The sequence below is a fragment of the Rattus norvegicus genome, chromosome 17, assembly GCF_021556685.1.
Source record: "Rattus norvegicus strain SHRSP/BbbUtx chromosome 17, alternate assembly SHRSP_T2T, whole genome shotgun sequence".
Taxonomy (NCBI): domain Eukaryota; kingdom Metazoa; phylum Chordata; class Mammalia; order Rodentia; family Muridae; genus Rattus; species Rattus norvegicus.
Genome location: NC_141550.1, coordinates 88,406,224 through 88,427,636, shown reverse-complemented (window position 1 = coordinate 88,427,636; position 21,413 = coordinate 88,406,224). Strand labels below are relative to the sequence as shown.

The window sequence follows — 21,413 nt, the reverse complement described above, 5'->3', positions numbered from 1 at the left end:
TGTCAGTTCTGAGTCACGTTGTTATCTTAAGGCAATTAAAAAGGTTTCTTTCTTTCTTTTTTTTCATTTGTTTGTTTTTGGTTTTGGTCTACACGGGCTGCCTTCTATTTTGAATTTTTTTTTTTTGTTTCGTTTTTTAGTAAAAACTGGCCAGCAGTCCAAACAGACTCATCCTTGAATGCTCTAATCGTAAAATTACACTTTCAGAAAGCACTTCCACAAGTTGTCAGCTTGAGGATGAGAATGGAGAACTGGACCAGCCATGGGGGACTTGGCGTCCAGTAGGTGTGAGTCGTAGATACTGGCGGGTGTAAAGCTGGAGCGCTGATGTGATGAACTGAAAGCAGCGAAAACGGCTAATCTCTCTCGGTGCCTCAGAGCATGCTCTCTCTCGGTGCCTCAGAGCATGCTCTCTCTGGGTTTTCTGTACTGTTTATGGGTCTTAGGAGGAGAGGCGCATGCTAGGCTGGAAAAGAGGTGAGTGTGAGAGGGGTATAGGGGTTAAGTGTGGCCGGTTAGCTAGGTCCATACTTGGCTTGTGTGTGAACGCCTGGGATTCGAACTAAGGTCCTCATGCTTGCGTGACAGGTGGTCTGTTCGCTAAGCCCTTCTCCTCAAGCCTGGAAAAATGGGCTTTCAAAAAAGAAGGAGATGTAAGCCGAGAAGGATTATTAGCACAGTGTAAAGCACCAACCAGCACATCGCAAACACCCATCAGGCACACAACGGGGTTTCCTGCCTGCTAGGGAGACTGGAAGTCTGTGTCTCCACGGTTGAATGCTTGGTTGTTAGCATGCTGCCGTAGATACGCCACCAAATTAGAAACAGGAAAAGCAGCAGCAGAAAGACAGGCTCTGTGTAGCCCTGAGGGCGGGGCAAAGGCATGTTCTTGCATAGCACATTTCTGAGGGAAATAAGCCAGTTTTTCAGCGGGGAAACAACTTTTCATTTGGCTGTAATATTCCTTTGGGATGTCTTCGTGAATTCAATAAAACAAAAGTAAAGAAAAAAGCCTCTTCTGTTTGTGGGAATATATAATTAACCCATAGAAATTAGTGCCATCCAGTAATTACTGAAGAAAGAGGATTAAATGCTGGGATGAATAAAAATAGTCTGTGATATTGTTCTCCCTGGGATAAGATTGTAAGGCCTGTCAGTCATTCTGCATAAGGGTCTGGGCTGTTATTGGGTGGGCTGGGAATAGCACTCCCTGGTTCCCTATTACATAACAGCAGAGCAGAGCATGAAGGGGTGTGTGTGAGCGTGTGTGTGAGCGTGTGTGTGTGTGTGTGTGTGTGTGTGTGTGTGTGTGACAGAGAGAGAGAGACAGAGAGAGAGACAGACAGACAGAGAGACAGACAGACAGAGAGAGAGAGAGAGAGAGAGAGAGAGAGAGAGAGAGAGAGGAGAGAGAGAGAGAGAGGAGAGAGAGAGAGTGACTTTCGGTTGGGGATTTAGCTCAGTGGTAGAGCACTTGCCTAGGAAGCGCAAGGCCCTGGGTTCGGTCCCCAGCTCCGGAAAAAAAAAAATAAAGAAAAAGAAAAATTAGAGAGTGACTTTCCCCCATTCTCAGAGGGTGTGGAGTGAGGTGGAGTAGGACAGAGGGAAGTTAAGTTGCCTGGAGGTCGTATTTATAGCTAAATTGTGTTTTGAGTTTTCTTCCTTGCTGAAGAGGAAGCTCAGCAGTTAAGAGCGCATACCTTTCAAGTTTGGTCCCCAGTCATATCAGGAGGCTCACCACCACTTGTCACATCAGCTCTGTGGGATCCGAAGCCTCTGGCCTCTGTGGGTGTCTGCATTCACATATAGGTCTCCTACACACACACACACACACACACACACACACACACACACACACAGGGTGGGGAAGGACTGGTTTTTAATGACATAAGAGATAGAACTCAAGCTATCCCTGGTGTAAGGAAGGACTTCCCGGAGGAGAGACATACACTGAGGGAAGTGGCCACTTTTGGGGATCATGGGTCTAGCAGGTCGTTTATGATAGTGGCAGCAAGTCACAGGGTGCTCATGTGGAGAGGTGGAGCTTGAGGCCACTCCCAGGAAATGTCTGAGACCAGCACGAACAGGAAGCTGTGTTGGCACTGCCAAAGCTTGGGAAGACCTCGCACTTCCTCAGCTTTCTCCACTGCTCTGGTGAATGCGGGCAGCCTCTTTAGCTTCCCCCATTTAGAATGCTGAGGGACAGACATTTTCTCTCTCCAGTTTGACGGCATTTTAGAGAAAGACATCTTAAATTAAAGTCTGCACAGCTCAGGTTTAAGTTTTAGTTGACTACCCCCCCCTCCCCCGCCGACTCCCCCTCTCCCCTGGTCTATTGGACCCGATCTGTCTGCCTTGTCTAGGTCTCTTGTGTCTTTCTGTCCCTTAGTAATCAGCCCTTCTGGAATTTATCTCTGCCTCCAACTCCTTAGGGTGTAACCTTTTCATTTTCTCATGCCCTTCCGCATGTCCATCCTGATGTGGCCAGTTTGGTCCCCCTCCTGAGAGCTCTTCTCAGGTTATACCTTTGGCAGACACATTCTGAGTTTTCGAAAGCAAGCATTTACAAAAAGCTATGCATGTCTAAGAAACCATCTTTTCAGAGCTGAGGAGTTGCTTACCATTTTGTAAACAGTGTGGAGAGAGCCGTGAAGGTGCTCAGGGCAGTGTGCAGTGGCCAGCTGCCCCTTAGGCCTGCCCTCCCCTGCAAGCCGCTAGGCAGCCAGGAAACTGTTCCCAGAGGGCTGGGCAGCTGCTGTATTGCTCAGGGTTGGGTGGCATTCATGTTTTAAGTGATTAGGCTAGACAAACAAATAAACAAACAAGCAAACTAGTAACTACATAGTGTCAGTGAATCTCTATTACCAGAAAGCCCTCTGGGAGTCCTTGAAGAAAGGTATCTTAGTTTAGGCTCCGATGTGCATTCCATAGATTTCATTAGCTGGGACTGAGGGCAGGTGAAATGTAGCACAGTTTTATAATGACTTTGTGTTTGTCAGGAGACATTCTTACACACCAACAAATTGTTAAACTGCAAATTAGTTTGAGAAGTTTTTCTTTTTCTTTCCCATAGATGCTAAGCCAGTCTTTAAAATGTTTTGATTATCTTTTTGAAACTTCAAAACGAAACAAAACCAAAAACCGCTCAAACATTTCTTGATGATCCTGGGGCTTCCCTCCTCATCAACAAGCGGCCATTTTTCTGTTGTTTGTAGAAAAGTATTTTTGGAGGTAAGTCCTAGACCACCGAAGGTGTGAGCGCCAAGTGCATGCGCTCACACATATCAGATTCCAGCAAAAGCTGGAAACCCAGGCAGTGAACGTGGAGCTGTCTGTCTGTAGTAGCCTTTTGTAAGAAGGTTTGGCCAGCTCCTTTAGCTCTGACTGAACCCCTGGACCCTTTGCTCTGAGGGACCATGGCCTAGAAGCTTTTATCATTAGTGACATCCTGAAGCTGTTTTCAGCTGCATCAGCTTCCACAGAGACAATATGTGAGAGTGCTCTCTTCCTTTCTCTCCCCCTCCCCCACCTCCCTCTCTCTTCCCACCTCTCTGATAGTGCGGCCTCTTGCTATGTGATCTTGGTGGCTGATACTATGTAGCTCAGGCCAACTTTGTACTCCCAGAGATTCTCCTGACTCAGTTTCCTTTTTCAATTTTTTTTCTTAAAATGACATTTTAGATGTAAAAAGTTAGAGAAAAAGAAAAATGAATTTTATTAATTTAGCTTTAAAATTATAAAAACGATACATCCTCATTATGAAAAAGCCTTTATTGAGCCATTTTTCTATTTACTATGTAGCCCTAGAATCAAGCTTGACACATTGTATCTGCAATCAGTCACTGTTAAATTGAGGGAGAGCGCAATGGACCCAGGGGCTTTTGTAGCAGATTCCCTGTGGAAGTGAGGATGCAGCTTGACATCTGAAAACCAGTCTGTGGGTCAGAACTTGGGAGACTGGGTGTGCAGGGCGCGTTGTACTCGCTTCCTCTCTGAATCTCTGTAGTTAAATACATATCCAGGTCAGAAACCAGGAGACCATTATTACGTACAAATCTAGACGTAGAGACTTGTGTAGAAGTGATGGCTTAGTCACAGCTCACAAGTCTGCGTTATTGAACCCTGAACTTGACAAGTTGAAGCCACCTGCATTCTGTGGGCATGAGTTAACTCTGCAGTGGGCACGTGAGGTGTAAGAGGCACTGTTAGGTCTCATCTCTGTACACAGCCATATTTCACTCCACAGGGATGAATTCCTCTCACTCTTCATCCCATACCTTACTTCTCACTGGAGATTAATCTCCCTTCCATTCGTACATGCACAGAAGCCTTTCTGTCTTCAACCTCTCTTATTTTCTTTTTTATTTACTTTCTTCTGATTATAACTGAAAACCATGGCAGTTCCGTGTGAAGGAATTCATAACATGAATTTTACAGTTAAGCATAAGGCTTGGGTGCACTGTTCTTCAGTCTCCTGTGACATTTTCAGATGGTTACCTTAATACATTGAGGCTAAAAATGTGCCACATAACGATCATGCATCATCAGTCACAACAAGATGTAGGCACTAAAACCAGGTGTGTCAGACATTGCTGAGATAGGATTAGCATGTAAAAGGGAATTATGTCTTAGCATTTTCTGCATCGACACACATGCATTGGTTTCATTCACTTTACACATCATAATTTGTAGACTCGTTCAGCCAAATGGCTTTGGTTCATAACATTGACTATTCTGGAACATGCACTCTGTGTTTCAAATAATGAGCTTAGAAATTTCACTTTGAGAGGCACCCAGCACCTACTTTATAACTGGGTAATCTAGTCCACTCAGCATAGCCTTTCGTAACCAGCCTTGGAAGACTGGAGTTTTGCTCTGAAATCAATGTACTGTTGTCTGGGACGCAGAGGAGTGCTTTGAGGCCTCTCTACATGCTTCAGTGTTTCAAAGCAGGTTTTTAGAGAAAAATTAAACACCTTACACAGAAATTGAGAGAACCTCACAATCTCCCACACGTAGGAGCCACTACCAATTCTGAAAAGCACATCCTACTTCTGGAGAGTTCTGTGGAAGGGTGTAACGCCATTCAAAGCCTTTTCCTTTTCCTTTTCTCTTCTCTGGAGAAAGGTGGTGAAAGACATAGTTTCTAATTAAAAAATAAAGGCCAGTATTAACTTAATCTAAGGGGAGTCCAGTTTTATAGCGTTGCTTATTTTGGGTGTGAAAATGTTCGTCTTGTGGGTTCTGCTATCAGGAATGTTCCATTTGCTAGATGTTGATGACATGTTTTTATGACCACCAATTTTGTAAGTAATCCGCAGTCTGTTGAAGAAAATCAATCAAACTCCACAAACACGCTATCCTGTTCCTGTTTTAGTTTTGGATGAACACAACACATTGGGGCCACAGGGTCAATAGCAAAATCTTAAGGTATTGCTGCCCTGGTTCTGATTGAATAGTCCACAGCATCATTGTGCACTATTTCAGCAGTCCTGTTTTGTGCTTATACACAATTATACACGTTTATACATGTTTATACACGCATCACAACCTTCTGTTGACTCTGCCCCATGTGCTGTTAATTTGCAGCTGCTTATCAGAATGCCACAGAAATGACTTTATTTCATTTCTTTACTTGTGGTCACAAGCAGGCTCTTTTCAGCATCTCATGAAGCAGTTAATTCATCAACACTGGTGAATTAAGGTTTTTGATATGATGGTTGAAGGTTTCATTCTAACTCCAGTGAGGCATTTTTATGGCAGGATTATGTTTTTATTTTTATTAATTTTTTATTTTTTATTAATTATTTTATTTATTTTTATTATATATTTTAATAAAAATAAATAAAAACATTTATTTATTTTAAAGTTATAGTGTGTTGGAAACATGGATTTTACCTAAAATTAGCTTAGTTGAGACATTATTATCTTTGTGCATTAATGTGCTGTGGGTTCAAAATATGCTTTACTGTGAGCAGGTTCACCTGCTCGCATAGAAGGAAAGAGGGGGACGTAGTGAGAAGAAAGAGAAAACAGACTGACTGACCGAGTGGCTGACCGAGTGACTGACTGACTGACTGACTGAATGCTTGAGTGGATGAATGAATGAATGCATGAACACCCACTGGGGATAGAACCCAGGTCCTCGTCTGTGTTAGGCAAGCACTGTGCCCCTGGGCCCCACTCTAACCCCTCAGCCCCGTCTGCCCTCCTCTTGTGTGCCCCACAAAAAGGCATCAGCCAAGGACTAAGTTCCCACCAGCAGAGCATTACTACCTTAAAGTGATGGGAAGATGTGTGTGTAGGGAGCTCATCAGCTGTGTCTCTGTGAAGCTCTGTATCCGGTGGGGCCTGTTTTAAAAGAGAGGCTGTCCCGGAAGCTGTGCTGAGAACTTCACACAAGAAGATGGCAGGGCCGCGTGACTGCACAGAGCATTTGAAGACAAGGCAGCCGCCGAGTGTGCAGAACGGTTGTGATCCTCGGTGTCGAGAATTTCCTTCTGAGATGCTTCTAGAGGCTTCCTTCTTCTTGTCTGTCTTCCACTGTTTGGTTATGGCTTTGGAGTGGATACGTTTCCAAAGCAGGTTTCCTAAATTAATAATGTCCTGCTGCAGAAAAGCACCCCCTCCTTTTTTCCCTGTGAGTTGGGGAAGGAAGCTCTGAAAGACTGTGGTTTCACTTCGGACTTTTATCTCAGGTCCCTGTCCCCATGGTTAGATGACAAACATGAAAACTGCGGTTGGTAGTCAGGAAGTTCTATGTTAACATCACTGTAGCCACACAGCTTCGACGCTTACTTCGAGTTCACACTAACAGTGCGGCTAAGCTCCCCCGATGCACGGCTACATGTAAACTAGCAATCAAGGTGATGAGAACAGAAGCAGAACCGGGGTTGGAATTTGGAGAGAATAATTAAGCTGTGTTCACTGGCTAATTGTTTTCCTTAAGGTACTTCATGAAGATTCATTCTGGGAAGAAAAACCTGTCAAAAATATGAAGATATGTAGCTTTTAATCTCACAGTAATACTTGATTATCTGTTCCATTGATATAGAAGAACTGGTGGCTAGTTAGTAAGAAAATGTGTGTATATAAATGTGTGTGTATGTCTGTGTGTGTATGTGTCTCTGTGTGTGTGTCTGTGTGTGTCTCTTTGTGAATGTATCTGTGTGTGTGTATGTGTGTATATATGTGTCTTTCTGTGTGTGTGTGTGTCTGTGTGTCCGTGTGTGTCTGTGTGTGTGTGCGTGTGTGTGTATGCGTATAGTGTGTGTGATTGTTTATAGCATTAGAACATTGAAAGCAAACTGAATGATCTGTTAGTCCTGAAGTAGCCAGTTAGACTACAGTGCATTCATATGATGGGAACATCGGTGTTAGGTACCTGAGTTAGACCAGCAGTGTGGGAGGTTGTCTATAAAATCCCATTAAGGAAAAGGAAGGTCCAGAGAAAATTATGGCAGGAGATATTTTTTTTTCTTTTTTTTTTTTCGGAGCTGGGGACTGAACTCAGGGCCTTGAGCTTGCTAGGCAAGCGCTCTACCACTGAGCTAAATCCCCAACCCCGGCAGGAGATATTTTAATATATCTCGAAGTCATATTTTAAAAACACAAAACATTTCGCTATGTGATTTAAGGATTAACTCTCATGTTTTGTTGCATTTTTGCGTGTGGATGTGCACACATGAGTAACAGCAGCCACAGAGACCGAACGAGGGCACCAGATACCCCGGAGCTGGAGTTTCAGGCGATTGTGAGCTGCTGGAAATGGTTTATGGGAACAGAACTCAGGTCCTTTGGGAGAACAATAAGTGTTATTTGCTGAACCGTCTCTCCTCCCCCACCCCGTGTTTCCTCATCACTACATTGGCTGTGAAGTGATAAAGTCAGATACTCAAGAGACAGTTATCTGGTCTTATAGTTTTATTTGTGTTTGGGTGTATTAGGTATATAAATGAATATATGCATATAAGACTTATCAGAATATTAATGGAGATTATCTTAGATATTGGTAATATAGAAAGATGTTTATGTTTTTTCCTCACTTCCTTCTATTTGAATTTTCGAAGAAACCCATGGTTAGATAATGTTAAAGAAAGCTAAAGCTTTGTGGATCAAGGGATAAAAGGACAGTTAGGGATGACTGCCGGGTCTTTGCTGCCCACAAACAAACAAAGAACCAGTTCTGTGTCTCCAGTGTTAGCAGACTCAGAAAATATCCATGGGCCTCCGATTGTAATGTGCATCAGATTCATAAAGTTAAATATTTCTCTTGTAACGAATCCCTCAAACATTACCAGTTACTGTCAAAAATCAAGGTAGTGTATGTTCCAGAACCTTTGTCTGTAAAGCACACGGATACCAATCTAACAAGAGAGGGGTAGACTGGAGACTGACCCACATAAAAGTGACAGTCAGAGAGAAAGGACGCAGGCAAACACGTGGCAGCAAAGCATATTACTGTGTGTTAATAACATGAAGAAGTGCCGGTGTAGAAAGTGGGTGGGAAAAACAAGTGACGATGACTGTAAGCCGCACCAAGATGCCAGTGGGAATGGAGCAGTAGTTACCCATAATTGATGATAACTGAACGGAAGCTAGGAATGTATCTTACACACATGCACACATGTTCAATCCCAGGAGTTCCTTTCCCTGGGGGGCATAGCATGACACAGTGAATAAGAAAAACGATGTAACCTGTTTGTAATGTAGTGACGGGAAAGTTAGAACATGTAAAACCAAGATGACATCATGGTTTTTTGTTTTGTTTTTGTTTTTGTTTTTGTTTTTGTTTTTTTTTTTGTTTTTTCCTGCTAGCCTCAATCAGACTCATAGAGATCCGCCTGTCTCCTTCTCCCAAGAGCTGGGACTAAAGGTGTGTGCCACCACACCAAGCTAAGAGGACATTATGTTAAGAGCTGTCCAGTTGAGCCCTAATGACATAACAAATCACAAAGTAATTCTGTATGCCTATGGAAAACTTAGTGAAGTTAATCTAATGCTTAAAAATAATTAAGATCAGTAATTGGTTAGTAGTGTGTATATATGATTTTTACTTTTTAAAAATTATTATAGGACATTTTATTTTTAAAAAAATGTCTAGATGACTGCATATCAAAATTTAGTAATTTGGTGACTCAGACAGAGGCGGACACCCACAGCCAAACAGTGGATGGAATTCAGGGGACTCTTATGAAGAATAGAAGGAAGGATTGCAGCCCCTAAGGGGATAGGAACACCACAGGAAGACCAACAGAGTCAACTAGCCTGCATCCTTGGGGCTTTCAGAGACTGAATCACCAACCAGAGCGCATACAGTGGAGGGACCTAGGCGTCCTCACACATAGGTAGCAGATGTGCAGCTTGGCGTTCATGTGGGCCCCACAGCTGGAGCGGAGTCTATCCCAAAAGCTGTTCCCTGGACATGGGATATGCTCTTCTAGCTGCGCTGCCTTCTTTGGCCTCAGTGGGAGAGGAAGTGCCTAGCCCTGCAGAGACACATCAGTGCCAGGGTGGGAGAATACCCAGGGGGCCCCTACCAGCTCAGAGGAGAATGAGAAGGGGGAGGGGAAGGATTGTGGGAAAGAGTGACCAGGAGGAGGGGAGTGTGTGGGGTGTAAAGTGAATAAGTTACAAAATAATACTAATGAGTTAGTGAGGTGGATTGGGAAGCTGGAGAGATGGCTTGGTTAAGAGCTCTTACTGTTCTTGCAGAGGACCAAGTTTCACGTCCAGTACCCGTATCAGACAGCTTACAACTACCTGCAACTGCCTTCCCAGGGGATGCAAGCCCTCTGGCCTCCTCAGGCACGTGCACCGATGTGATGCCCATAAACTCACTCCGGAACACGCACATAGACATAAGTAAATTAAACCCACCTTTAACAAAAGTACTGTGACTCAGGCCACTCAGGTGACTCAGGCTAAAGCTGTTCGCTGCACAAACCTAAGAACTTCAATTCGTGAAACCGTGTGGAAAGAATGAAACATCCCTGAGTCCTCTGACTTCCACATTGCCTGTCATGGTATGTGTGCACAGTAGTCCGTCATGATTAAAAATCCAGAGTGACAACAATAATAAACAATTAATAATAAATAATTCCTGGGTCGTTTTCTTCCCCCTCTTGTATTTGATTGTTCTGAGAAAACTCCAAATTCTTAGTAACTACGCTACCAACATTTAAATAAATACATTTCCAAATTTATAAATCTCCCTCTCATAATTAGATTTAAAAAAAACATTATTTGATACATTAAGAAAAAGCTAGAAATTGTGTATTGAAGAGGAAGGTTAAGATGCTTTAAAACATTTATTAGGCACTTACTGTGTGTCCTTTCCTCGCTTACATTATCTGGCTAAGTGTTTGTTTATTTGCTAATTTAGTGACTTTATATTGGACATCTGTTGCTATGTTACAGTCCCAATAAACAGTCCCTTTTATAGGAAAGAAAATAGTCTCATAAATATAGCCTTTGGAAATCACACAGCTCGTTAAATGGAAAGCCGGGGTTAAATACAGCCAGAGCCATCAGGATTCTCTCTGTGAGTTGCTGACTCGGGGCTACCATGGCTGGTCTGCCAGCGGTCACCCGGCTGTCAGTAGGAAGAGCAGAAGCCGAAAGAATGTGTATCCTAATTCCGAGCTGATTCCAGAAATTGGGCGATTCCCAGCTACCAGCATAACCTGGCTGCACAGCTCTGCACTAAGCCACTAGGCCCAGGCTTGGGTTTTGCTGGTGATATTTCCTGCATTTCCTGACGCTGCCTGGGCGTCTTTAAGTCATGCAAGTGGACATCGGGCTCAAGGCTCCTTTTTCATTTACTCAACTTCCCCGTCAAATGAGATTTTTAAGCTAACTGGAAAGTCTGTATTTCTCCCAATTGAACAATAGCGTTACCCTGCATATTAAAGGGCAGAGCTGAACACAGGAGGCAGGAACCTGTAATTACGTGCAAAATGTTTTCAGTTGAGTCTGTTGGCATGCACACAAATGGCAAATTGAGGCTGCCCTTTGGAATGCTTACCAACGAACGACACTTCAGAAACTATTTCCAGCTTTCGGAGGAGTCTCAGAAATGCTGAATCAAACCAGAGAGAAAACTCTTCTCTGTTATGGAAGGCACTTGGTTCTTTGAGTTGTTTAGGAAAAGGTTTCCACAGAGGGTTTAAAATAAAGGGCTGTTCAACTGAAGGCGGGATATCGTCCAATAGAGAAATGTTGGCACTTCTGTTACGCCAGTGGGGGTTGCAGCCTGAATTGGGGCAGGCGACGCTGGTAGTGCCAGCCCAGGAGTGAGGTGCCAACCTCTTCTCTCTGGGACATGACCTGTGGGTTTTCTTGGCGTCTTCCTCTTGCCATTTCTTGCCCCCACCTTTTCGATAAGTTTGTAATAAACCCCCCAAGGCTATTGTGTCTTTTAGGTAGGGAATTTTAATTCTTACAAATTCGCTGTCTGGCGGAGTCCCTCAGAGTTCCGTCTGTCACCTTCTCTGTCCTTATTTCCCAGAGTCACACTGTTTTCTCAGCCCCCTTTCTCTGCTTCTCATTGGGATCCACCTGAATCCAGCACCTGAAACTTCCCTCCCCCAGACAGTGAGAGGCACAACATGTTCACTCCCTGATTACTGTTTGAGCATCATTAGCTGCTTCAGAGGAATGTAGAGTGATAACGAGTCAGTCCCTAGTCCTCAGGGAGCTTATGGTTGTAAAACACACACCTCAAGTGCGCACTTGCTTGGACCACACTCTTAGCACGAAGTCTGAAGACAGTGCAGCAGAGTGGGAGAGGTAGCATATCTTTGTTATGGGAGACGCTCACGTGTCTCACGTGACGTCTAGCCGTCCTGCCTTTATCCTGGAGGGAGGGTCCTCTCCTAGAATGCCTTCCTTTACTGGTCTTCACACACACCACCTCTTTCTTTCCTGTCTTTAGCAATGCTATGGCCGTGGCTTTGATACATCCTGCCTTGTTTTTTTAGAAAATTCATCTGGACTGATAGATAGCACTTAATATTCATGGCCTGAGAACAAGGTGGATTTTCGGGAAAAAATGTACCAGTCACAGCAGAACTCCGTACGATTGGTTTGTGGTGTCTGTAGACAATCATGTCTTTGTTGCATGTGGTTTGCAAGGATGACTAAGGACTAAGGCTCAACACTCAGCTCTCAGTAGGGGACATTAACCGAGATGGTTCCTGTGGTCCTCTAAAAATAAACTTTATTTCTGAGAGTCACCTTAGGGTCCCAGGGACATTGATGAGGAGAATGAAGAGTTTCTTTGTCTCCTATCCCCCCTCACCCACAGGTTTCCTCACTTTGATTTCCCACACCACAGTGATAACACTTCTTCATTGACACCTACCACCCCAAGTTCAGAGTTCACCTTGGAATCTGCTCTTAAAGGCCATAGCATCTGGGGATTTGAACAGATACATCATCCAACTGTAAATGATGCCATCTCTCTACCCACTGAATGTGTAAGGCAAGGTAATCACCGGCGTAGTATCTTGTGTTTGTTGGCTTGTATGCCCTGTGGGTTTCTCAAAGGGAGCGGCCACACAGATTATGAAAGAAAAACCTGATCAACTGTGACAATTGAAATAAAGGTGAGATTAATGGGAGTTACCACAAGGTTGGCTTAGCTTACAGAATTCCTTCATTCCCTTTTAGGAACTTACTCTCCGGCAGAATGAGAGAGGCCAGTACTGGTATTTGTTCAATAGGATGCTGTGAGTTACAGAGGACAAAGATCTCCTCTCATCTAATTTCCTGCCTGACTTTCAAAACAGAAAGTTCTGATCTACTAAACATTTTCTTTGTTTGTTGTTTTGTTTTGTTTTGGACCCTGATTATCCACCAGGCAAGGAGTAGGTGCCAGACTCATAGGGTACAGGAGATGCATGCCTCCCTAGAAGCAAATGTCCCGGAGAGTGACCTTACAGGAGGTTAGGGACAGTGTCTGAGACCTTGTAGCCTCCGGGCTGAGGACTCTGCTGTGGGTGTGAACAATGTAAGCCAGCAGGAGGGGGCTTTCTCTCGTCCATCACCCCTCAGTGCATTGGGAGCTGAGACATGGCTCCACCTTTCTTGGGCTCCCATGGCAGGCATGAGCCATCCCTGGAAACTTACTTAAAGACGTTATGGAGCCCTTATGGAGAGGATATTAAACGCTCAGCGCTAGATTGTCCAATATTCAGAGGATTAACTATGACCTCAGTGAGTTATTGGACTTCTCCAAGCTCAATTCTGTCTTCTGTAAAACGGAGATTAAAAAAAAAAATCCAGTTCTAATGAGATTCTTCTGCAGAGTTCCAGGGATAATGTATGTAAAACACCTGTGGCATTTCTGGGCTTATGCTGGGGAGAGAGAGAGAGAGAGAGAGAGAGAGAGAGAGAGAGAGCGCGCGCGAGCTCGAGCGCGCCAGCCAGCCAGCCAGTCAGCCAGCCGGGTCTGCAGCTGCATAGCCACCATGTAGTGCCACGGGCTCGATGTGACTAGAGAGGCTAGCATCATTCGCTTGGTTTAAATCAGAAACACGAGCATTTGTTCTAACTGCTGATCTTAAACTCACCAGCCATGTAGTTTGGTCTTTTGGTAGGTTAAATCTTTTATCTTTCCTAGTGTTTTGAATTTATTGACATTGCTTTCACTTGCATTTTTTTTTTAAGTTTTCATATTTCTGTATGTACGTAAAACATTACTGTATGGTGGCTGGCTTCTTGGTCAGACTTGTAGTTCAGATGTATTATTTTGCAAAACATTTTGATCCAGGAGTGAAATTGCCGGCCAGGCGTCTTTTGTGTGTGTGTGTGTGTGTGTGTGTGTGTGTGTGTGTGTGTGTGTGTGTGTGTGTGTATGTGTGTGTGTATGTATGTGTGTGTATGTGTGTGTGTGTATGTGTGTATGTATGTGTATGTGCGTGTGTGTGTATGTGTGTGTGTATGTGTGTGTGTATGTGTGTGTGTGTGTGTGTGTGTGTGTGTGTGATGAGTAAAGCACTCGTGTGGTTGATTCAGGGGTTGCTCAGGAACACGTTACCTGTTTCTTGTTCAGTCTGCAGCCCTGGCACCATGTTGCTTTTATAACAGTTACCTCAGTAGAGGTCGCAATCCTCTCAAATAGGCCACCCCTATCTATGGCCAGCTGAAAACATTGATCTTTAAAATGTCACTCATTCATATATCCATACCCACCCAGAAATGCGGAAGGTAAAATTTAGCCCAGGTGCACCCATTTTATTGATAGTATTGATAGGAGTCACACCCTGTATCAGGAAAAGGAAGGGGGGAAGAACAGGAAAAAATTTCTTTTAGGGGAAAAAGACTCCAGTGTTGATGAGCATTTCATCAAAAATTGGTTCTAGTTTTTATTTCTCTTGGTTTATCTTTGTCTTTGCTCTGGACTAGGGGGATTAAATGGCACCCTTCGGAGCTCTGGTGGGCAAAGAGGGGAATCTAGGGCTGCTTGTGGAGGAATTGTCAGCTCACGAAAGCAAAACTACAGACTTTATGAAGTTCTGTGAAGTCAGGTTCGAGCCCCTTCAAGGAGGGAACGTGGGTGGCTCCGTTCCTAAAATTCATCATTGCCCTATTGGGATGGTTCCAGACCTTCTCTGGGGACATCGGGAGGCAATGCCTCCCATCACAGAGGAAGGAAGAGCTGCACTGCCAACAGGACTGTCTCCCGGACTGCGAGGTCCGTTGCTGCTTAAGAGAATGCTGTGTTCCAGTGGGAGGCTTGAGCTCTGTGAGGTGACAGTCACCGTGTGCCGTGTCAGTCGCCGTCTTGTGCGTTAGGGCAGATGCAGAACAAAATGACCCTGGACCTGTGGTGCACATTACATGCTGAACGTTCCTCTAGGTGCCCTCAGGAGCCAGGGCAGGGTGCACCTAATCAGGCTTAGGGCGTTGAGCTTCTAATTGGCAAGTCATTTGGGACTCTGTTTTCAAAATCAGGTTTGCAAGTGACAGAAAATGAACCATTTTAGTCAAGACGGGGACATCCAGGTGTTGCTGCAGCCAGAGACTCAGGACGCCCGCTTCAGGACGCCCCCTTTGCTCTATGGCGTGTGCTCCGAGCTCCGCTGATCTTTACCCTTGAAGCAGCGAGATAACCCAGAAGGCCCTGCTTTTCCTTCCTATCACCGAGTCCAGCCGGGCAGACGCTTCCCTGTGAGAATCCAGACCTTAGGCATGACAGTAGCTGGCCCAGTTGGATTTCATGTCTGCCCCAGAATCGGCCACTATGGTCTCAGTGGACAGGGTCGTTTATTGTCTGAATGCAGGTCAAGTTCCAGCCCCCGGGGTAGGCTGGGTCAGGATTCAGAAAGGGGCTGGTGCACCAGGTGGACTGTGGGAAGCTTTTCCTAGCTGAGTAGATGCTGAGCAGGCCAGCTGGGGTCTAGGAGCTGGGATTCAAGGGAAAAGCACAACATCGAAACAGAACACTCAGGCCTTTGTACAGCACACATTAGGTGCGGAGAGGACTGGGGTCATGGAGCCATTCGAAGTTCATAGAGAAGACAGATGTAATTTTGCTTTGGCTCTCCCAGGATGGTAACATCCATCAGTTAGTATTAGAATCCACGATGTCTATTGCAGCCCCTTCTGACCCTCCTGTGAAATGTTCCAATGGAACAGTGCAACCCTACGTAAAAGACCGTGCCCTTAAGACCACAGATTTCTTAAAGTATTGTACCATTTTGAGTGGCTGGGGAGTGGTCTAACAGAAGTCCATGAGTGAGAGCTGGTACAGATGCATGCTGGGATACCCACCCAGTCTCGTTCACCATTCATAAATGGCTGCAGAGCACCCACTCATCACCACGATTCGGAGAAAGTTTTTTTTAAAAATATTTATTTATTTAATATTAGTACACTGTAGCTGTCTTCAGCCACACCAGAGGGGAGGGCATCAGATCCCATTAGAGATGGTTGTAAGCCACCATGTGGTTGCTGGGAATTGAACTCAGGATCTCTGGAAGAGCAGTCAGTGCTCTTAACCTCTGAGCCATCCCTCCAGCCCCTCGGAGAAAGTTTTAAGGAGATAAACCAAGCTACAGCATGGCTTACGACCCGAGCTCAGCCATCTGCAGACTTCTTCAGAGTGCCAAAGCCTACTCAGAAGATAAGCAGTTGCTTCTGCTCTGCTTACCTATACTTCCAAAACAGAACTCAGACCACACAGCCGTCACCCTGTGAAAGATGAGCCTGCGTTAGAAGCATGGAGCATTCGGCTTCTGCGGGGCCACCTAGAAGGCACGGCGACTGTCACAAATCAAGGTTTTAGCCTAGAAAATGGTCTCCATCCAATCACACAGGAGCAGTGACTGGTGTAGTAAAATGAGAACTTAGGCGTCCTTGAGAGTCTCAGGACTATGCCTTATCAGTACGATGCAGTCTTTCCTTGCTCCTTGGTCCCTCCCTACTCCAGCTCCCCTCAGAAGCATCCCTTTCTGCCCCATCCCCCAGCCTGTCATCTTTCCTCTCTCCCCTGAGGCACTAGCTCTCTTCTGTCTCTGTATTTTTTTTTCTGGTAGACCCCATGATCCACTTTTGCCATAGATTTCTTTATTTGAGATTTGACAAGTGTCACCTCACAAGGCTTTCTTTCAGATCTCCTACAACACCTTGTGACACTATAATTCCCAATTAAAACAGGAAGACAGACCTGAACGCGTGCTAGCTTATATTGATTCCAGTATTCAGCACACTGCAACAGGAGGATTTGCAAGTTCAAGGACAGCCTGGTCTACCAATGAGGCCCAGGACAGCCTATGTACATATTGGGACCTTGTTAGAAAAGATAAAAAGATATGGCCAAGGAGTCTGGTCCTTGCTGCCTCACTCCTGAGGGAGGGTTTGTCCAGAGCAAGCAGGAAGGTCACGTCGTGCTGGAAATTACGTGGAAGCTTTAAAACTTGGAAGACTTTGCTTCTCAGAGACAGTCAGTTCTGTTGAGTCTCATAAGCTACCTTCATTCCCACTGCCTTTATAGTGGTGATGTATGAGGGACGCAGAGGCCAGTTCTCGGCCGGCCTGGGCTGCATAGTGAGACCTCGTCTCCAACATAAATATTAGAATAAAAGGAGTAGAACCTGTTAATGTGGGCCCAGGTTACGAAGGTGATGTTAAGGAGTCTCGTTTGGGATCCTTGTCTACCCCCAGACTCCGTGTTGGCACTTCCTTCTCCTTTCCCATTATGTTCTTGGAAAGTGAGAGCTGTGTTTTCCATTTTCTCAAGAGTTAATCCTCTCCTAGGGCAAAGCTCAAAACGGGTGGAATGACCAGCCCTGAGGAAATAAAGTCATTTCTTCTCCAGGAACATTCATTGTCTTAGCATCTCTGGAAATACTTATGTGATTCTTTTTTTTTTTTTTCTGAAAATTTTACTATAACATCTGTTTTTACAGTTAAATTGGAATTATTAATGGCCTTGGGCATCTGTGCCCGGCAAAATCATTTACCATTCCAGAAACCCTCACTGTGGGGTTCCCTTCCTGCTCATTTTTGTATCATGGCTGGGCGGTAGGCGGGGACACTGAACTCACTGGTCCAGAAGCCGGTGACTTCTTACAGAGATGCCTGGGCATGTCCGAAACCACAGCTGCTTCCTCCTCATGGGAATTCGGACCCACAGATCAGCAGTCACTCAGAACCCAGACTCTGCTGAAGGCCTTCTCTGCTGTCGACAATGAACGTGAGCCCGGCTCTGCGGACGCTTACTGGTCCCAGTGCTATGGCGGCTTACTGGTCCGCAGCACTTGGGAGGCTGGAACAGGGACAGTTCTGGAGACACACATTCAAAACCAGTCACGGCACAATAGCGAGACCTCATTTCAAAGCCAAACACCCAAATATCAAACCCACAACAAAAGCCAGTCCAGGTGAAAATCTCAACATAGGATCCTGGGGCAGAGTCACCACAGGGTGCCATAGCCCACTGAACTGTATCTGTGGCACCGAATGCAAGATAAGACGGTGCCGCCCCCCTCCCCCCCCAGCCTTTGTTGCCAAAGGGCTTATGGAGATCAGAAAGAGGCATGTAGGAGCTCAAGAGCACTGTGGCCTGGGGACTGAGGTGTCCTCATCAGGAACTTGGGAAGGAAATGGCTTCCCCTGGGGGAATGGAGAATTTGACCTTTGACCTCCTTCATTCCTTGTCACCTGCTCCAATGTCTGAGGCTTTCCTCATTTTCTGTGTGTCCCTTCTTATCTCTTCCGTCAAACAGGCATGTCTGTGAAGTGGCCCTGAGCTAATTAACCGTGTGATTCATAACCCCAGGGATGGGCCTTGCTCTGGAGCACGTTTTTCAGTTGGGATTTTTGTTTGAAATAACGTTCACTGGATAAATGCTATTTCCCGGTTCTCTGGGGTGCACACAGGAGCGGTAACCAGATCAGTAACGAGTTTACTGGTCAGGAAGATGGACTCTTTCCATGAGTTAATACACACTGGCTGTTATAAAAGTAATTATTACCAGATTATGAAATAATGGCTTAGTGATTTATTTTTTAAATCACAGATACTTAAACCTTCCAATTTCACCAATTTCATAGAGTTGCTACAGCCATGTCACTTCAAAGACATCATTTCCCAGAAGTATTGTCCCCCCGGAAGGCCATAGTTACTGCATGGGACAGATAAGAGTTGTCTTGGTAGCTTATAAACTCATGGATGTTAATTACTGTCTGTTCAGCACACATCGAGCCCTGTGTCACTGTGAGTTCAGTTATAGAAATCAGAGTCTGTGGAGGAAAACTCCTGACTTGAGCCTCCGGCTTCCACAGCTCTATGCACAGACCTTCACACACAGATGAACACATGCTCACACAGTAATCAGCACATACATACATGAGTTACAGAACATGCAAGACATTTTTTCTTTAATATCAGCACTATGTTGATGTACAAATGAGGTGGTACTTAAGTGAGAGGGAACCAGAAACTCTCTTTTATAAGTAACCTCGATAACACTGAGGTGAGAGCTGTCTTGTGCTGCTGTGGTATGTTCTGTGGAGAGGCATGTAGGGCTGATACTCCTCTCTCCACTTTGGGGTTTTACAGTCGCCTGTAAATTTCCGTGACAGGTTGTCAGGTCACCTGTGTCCAAGGAATCCCTAAAGGGTTGGAAATTGGGGAGTGCCATTTGTGCAGGAGGAATAACCTAGAAAGGTTTGGGACACAGTCATGGACTCAGACGCGTTTATGGACTGAGGGAGGGAGAGTAAAACATACAGAAGTGAGTCTTGAACAGATTCTAAGGTGTCCCACCCTGTGCAGGGAGGGCCCTTCTGTGACGGCGAGGGGAGGGGAGCGTGATATGATTGGCCGTGTGGACTGAAGGAAGTGACCTGCATCACTCACGGAGGGGACTGCTCTGCATGGCTGTCCCTCCTACATCACTCACTGAGGGGACTGCTCTGCATGGCTGTCCCTCCTACATCACTCACTGAGGGGACTACTCTGCATGGTTGTCCCTCCTACAGGGCTGCCCCTGCAGCTGACATGCCATGCATGTGAGGGTGAGCCGGCTTGTCATGCTGTTGGGTTGGCCATTAGCAATCTGTGCGTTTTTTCATCTCCTTCTTCCTCATAGGTGTGTATCAACTCCCTAGGGACATCACTAACAGCTGGAGGCCAGGGCTCCTGTGCCCTCAGACTGCTGTCTGGCCATCTACCCAGTCTCCACTGCAGGGTGGCCTCTCTGGGAGAGAGCACTGACTACACATCTTGACCCATGGTATCGTCCCCCCAAATTCAGCAGTAACTTTAGTCACTGTCCTTCTGCATAGAGGAGAGTCCATGGGACAGTCCCGTGGATAGCTTAAGAACGTGAACTTTATGGTGTCCCACGTCTGCAGGCTGAGAGGAGAGAATCAGAAGGTCGAAGGTTGCCTGTGGTGGGGACTTGGTCTCCGTGCAACAAAAAGTCGGGAGGTAAACTTTAAACAGTAAAGAAACTTTGTTTTTTTCTTTTTCTTTTTTTTTTTTTTTGAGTAGGAAAAATACAGCCTGACGACCAAGAGCCTTGCAAACATTTATAGACCCATCTGATAAAGGAGTACCGGAAAATGTTAAATTATTCATAAGTTGCCTGATAACTAGTAAATAAATGCATGACGGAACATTTAGAATTTGGCACAGCCTTCGAGAGAAGCCATTAAACAAATGTATTGTGCAAGAACAAAAGGCTTTAGTGAATTTTTTACTCTGATAAATTGGACGGCAGACAGCTAAACCCCAATTAAAGCTACAAGTGAACATATCACAGCGATCTAATTAGTGAATTATCTTATTAGGGCCAATTGACTTAAAAAAAAAAAACAGCAACTATTTTTTGAGGGAGCGGAGAGGACTGGTTCTCTCGAAAGTGAGACGCTGCCTGGAGTTTGCTTGCTGCCCCCAGGCGTATGACGACTCATCCTCAGCCAGAGTCTGATCCTCAGAGATAACCCTCTGGATTGCTTGCTTTCTGCTTAAGGACCGTGCACAGTCTCTAGCCTTTATAGGGCAAATTGAGCTCTCACAGACTTTGTGGTCTGGCCGGGCCACTTCTTGCTCATTAGATCTGGAGTGTGTTTTAAATAGCTACATTCAATTAGACTCGTTGCCTGGGAGCATGTGAGGAAAATGCTCCTCTCGCAGACCACAAGAGCAGGGGGGAAGGTTTTATGTTGGATTGTGGTTAATCTGCTTTCGGTACTTCCTGGAGAGGAGCAGCTTAAGTAAAGATCACGTGATGGGGTTTCTTCCATAAAAATCAAAGATATGTTGTGAAGCAACGGGGCAGTCACATATTCATGACTGTTTCTGCATTCTGGGTGGAAACACTGGGAACAGATAAAACGTGGTTGAATACTTTCCAAGGCATTCGTAAAAATTGGAATATGAGGAATAATGAGAAGCGGAACCGAGGGGTGGGGGACACCCCGTGGGGCAGGGACACCTCTCTTCTGGGGTCTTCTGTGAGAAGGTAATAACCCAAGGCCCGGGTAATTATCCACAGAGTTAAGGAATTAGCCATCTCTCCGGCATCTTTTTTTTCTAAGTATTTTCTATGCTTCATGTTGATTGTTACACATTTAAATTTTTTTTCTTAACGTGTGTATCATAAGATAGAGTCTTTGAGAGGAGAGGGAAAAAAAACCCAGCTAAATAAGCGCCTGGATCATGTGATGTCACTGTGGAGGGAGGCCAACAGGAAGTTTGGGCAGGGCCACAGTTTTCCCGGAAGGCTTGGAGGATGAAGAGAATCGGACTGGACTGCAGCAGTCTTGAAGGGTGTGCAGGCTCCCGGGAGTTCTGAGGACTGTGGACTGGACATGCCTTCTGGAAGAGAGCCATGCCTTCCAAGGCTTGCTTAGGATTTTGGTTTTCTACGTACTTTTCCTGGAACCCCTCTCTTCTT

General features: G+C 45.2%; 1 protein-coding gene across 5 annotated transcripts in view; it reads left to right on the top strand.

The window, feature by feature from the left end:
- The window catches only part of Pip4k2a (phosphatidylinositol-5-phosphate 4-kinase type 2 alpha), a 164,777-nt gene that overhangs the window by 42,434 nt on the left and 100,930 nt on the right, over positions 1 to 21,413 (top strand). For 2 of the 5 annotated variants that reach the window (XM_087589698.1, XM_087589701.1), the window contains exon 2: positions 12,308 to 12,489. The gene's annotated coding sequence lies outside the window, so the exon portion shown is untranslated. 5 annotated transcript variants of the gene reach the window in all.